Here is a 3,094-nt window from a genome sequence, read left to right on the forward strand (position 1 = left end):
CAGGTGTACAAAAATGAAAGACCTCTATCTTTTTCCACTCCCCAAAATTAACTCAAAATGGATTAACAACTTGAATGTAAGCTCCTTCATGGTAAACTTCTTGACACTTGTCTTGGCAATGATTTTCTGGATAGAACACCAAAAGCATAAGCAACAGAAGCAAAAATAAACAAGCGAGACTAAATCAAACTAAAAACCTTCTTCATAGCAAAAGAAACAATCAACAAAATGAAGACAACCTGCGGAATGGGAAAAAATATTTGCAAACCATATATCCAATAAAGAGTTAACAGCCCAAATACATCAGGAACTCACACAACTGAGCAGTGAAAAGAAAGAAATGTAACAATTTTTTAAAATGGCAAAGCACCTGAATAGATATTTTCCCAAAGAAGTTATACAAAGGGCCAACAGGTACATGGGAAGGTGCTCCACATCACGGATCATTAGGGAAATGCAAATCAAAACCACAGTGAGATATCCCCTCATGTCTGTTAGAATAGCTATCATCAAAAAGACAAGAGATCACAAATGCTGGTAGGGATGTAGAGGAAAAAGAAACTTTACCATTCTTCTTCAACCCCAGGAAGACTTCATTATTAACAGAGGCAGTTTAAAGAACTACCTTCCCGAGGAAGGACTGTGGCATGGCCTTGACTGGGCAGTCCTGCTCAGGGTGACCCTGGACTTCGGCTTGGTCTCTGCAGCCTTGTCACTCCAGGGTAAAACGGGAGCATCATTTTCCTGATGACGTAGATTCCCCAGGTGTCCACAGTATTGGGCACTACAGTTCAATGAAAAGACTGAACATTTTCTATCAAATCTAATTACTTCTTTAAAGATTTTATTTGACAGAGATCACAAGTAGGCAGAGAGGCAGGCAGAGAGAGAGGAGGAAGCGGGCTCCCTGCTGAGTAGAGAGCCCGATGCGGGGCTCGATCCCAGGACCCTGGGATCATGACCTGAGCCAAAGGCAGAGGCTTTAACCCACTGAGCCACCCAGGCACCCCTCTAATTACTTCTTTAAAACATTAACTCCCAAGACACTATAAATGTAGTAAAATGTGTAAAAAACAAGCTTCATGGTATCTCTTGTGTATACTAAACAAAACCACTTTAAAGCACATTGTACAGACCAATCAGTGAGACCCTGCTGGTTTACCACTTCTGTTCTTCACCTGTTCGACCTTGAGCAGCACAAGCCCTGGGGGGACACCCCTGGACAGGGGCACCTCCATGTTCTCCAACATTGTCACACATCTTTTAATTCTGAATTACCACCCCCGTTGAAAAAAAAAAAGAATCCTCAATTTTTCTTCACAGAAGAAATTATTTTATTCCATTTTTTTTAAATTAAGAGATACATATATTTATTCTTTGGCCGGCAAAAGCCATTTCCCCGTAGGTCTCTGCCTGGAAAAGTTAATGATACATTAGAGAAACCTGCAGCCTCCAGGGGCACAGTGAGCGCACGCTTCTGGCTGGAAAATCATTCACATGATCAAAGCAGTTCCTGTAGCAAAGATCCACAAGTTCATTTTATCCTGAAGACCATTTTGGTTTTGAAGAAAGGATTTCCTTCTGAAGATACTTTAAGTTTACCAACCAACTGAACCCAGGGCAAATCGTTCCCCACACAGCTGAGAGGAGAAAAATGAGAAGCCCATTTCAAGCACTCTTGCCACCACACTCCCTTCCTCTTACTTGAAGAAATCTTCCCAGTTCATCTCTAGGCCTGATGTGTCCAGGGACATAAACCACCTCCAAGCTCAGCATTTGTGCAGTCTTCCTCCCTGAAGGCAGGCTCCTCCGAACCATGTAAGCCCATTTCCACCCTTCCATGGGACCAAGATGGGCTCCAGCCAAACAGGCCTTCACCCTCACCTCGTGTACCCCTGCTCCACCTGCAAGGCCTGAGGCTGACCCAGGCCTCCCTTGAGCCTCTAGCATGTTGCAGCAGACACCTGCTGTGTAGACGGGAAAACCTCCGGCCGATGGGAGCTTGTGGTTTGGTCTTTTAACATTATGAGCTACACTATATAAAGTGTATTTAGACAGAAAAACACTGAGCCTGATTCTGGGGCAACGGCTCTAGACTTCCCAAGATTAGAGTCAGGGAGGCAGCAGGAAGCACGCCCATTCTCCCTGTATCTCCCTTCCAAGTACCTCCAGGGGCTGCTGCTCTCAGAAATGCCAGACTGGCGACTGGCATTGACTGTCTGGCCTTATATGTGCCACGTGTTGAAACCCTGGCGATAGGCACTCCTCTTTCTCTCTGCACCTACTCAGCTCCAGGCACTGGGCAGCACGAATTCTTCCCAAAAATGCTAACTTGGGAAATCTGATTAGCCACTGCAGTGCGGATGCTCTTCAGAAGAAACTGAGCAAAAGCTCCAAATGATCTAGCCAGGAAGTGCTGGCCATACCATGCAGCAGCTTAAAGCAAGCCTGTGTACCCCTAAGTAGTTCTAGAAGTACAAGGTACACACCTGCCATTTATTCAGTATTAGAGCAATTCAGATTCAGGCCTTTTTTGATCCTAGAAGTGACGTTGCCTCAAAAAGGCCAACTGGTGGGACAAATATGAAATAGAGCTAATTATAATTCGGTCATACTCCAAAACAGGGTGATATTCACCACTGCTGGACAGCACCTTTGTCAGGGAGACAAAGAGCACCACGTGTCACGGCAGAAGACACTGCAAACAGCAAAGTGACCAAAGCTGACGTCAGAGGCTCCCACAGTGAAGGTCCAATGCTGCTCCTCAACTTCCAAACACTTCCAACTTGGGGGCCCATGCAGTGCCAGTCCACTATATACCTTCAAGACATAGCATGTGTCACATGCAAATGTCCCTTACTGTACCTCTGGATGTAGGGGGATAGCAGGGGGGCGCATGTTTTGGCTCCCACAGCCTTGGATTAGGTCAGCCTATTCCCCAGGGTCAAATGTTCCTGGAGAATACACAGTGGCTTCTGAGACATGTCCGTAGGTCATAGAAAAGGAAAGGCAGCACCCTAGGATATGACCGATGTCAGGTGATCCACATTAAGAGGCCAAATGCTCACACTGCCTGATTCTTTATAAACAAGAG

At 45.5% G+C, this 3,094-nt stretch overlaps 1 long non-coding RNA gene across 1 annotated transcript in view; it reads left to right on the forward strand.

Annotated features, from left to right (window-relative positions):
* Positions 1-3,094, forward strand: part of LOC309867661 — a 743,341-nt gene that overhangs the window by 573,719 nt on the left and 166,528 nt on the right. The gene's annotated exons all lie outside the window — the stretch shown is intronic.

This window comes from Mustela nivalis (assembly GCF_964662115.1).
Source record: "Mustela nivalis genome assembly, chromosome: 6".
Lineage (NCBI taxonomy): Eukaryota > Metazoa > Chordata > Mammalia > Carnivora > Mustelidae > Mustela > Mustela nivalis.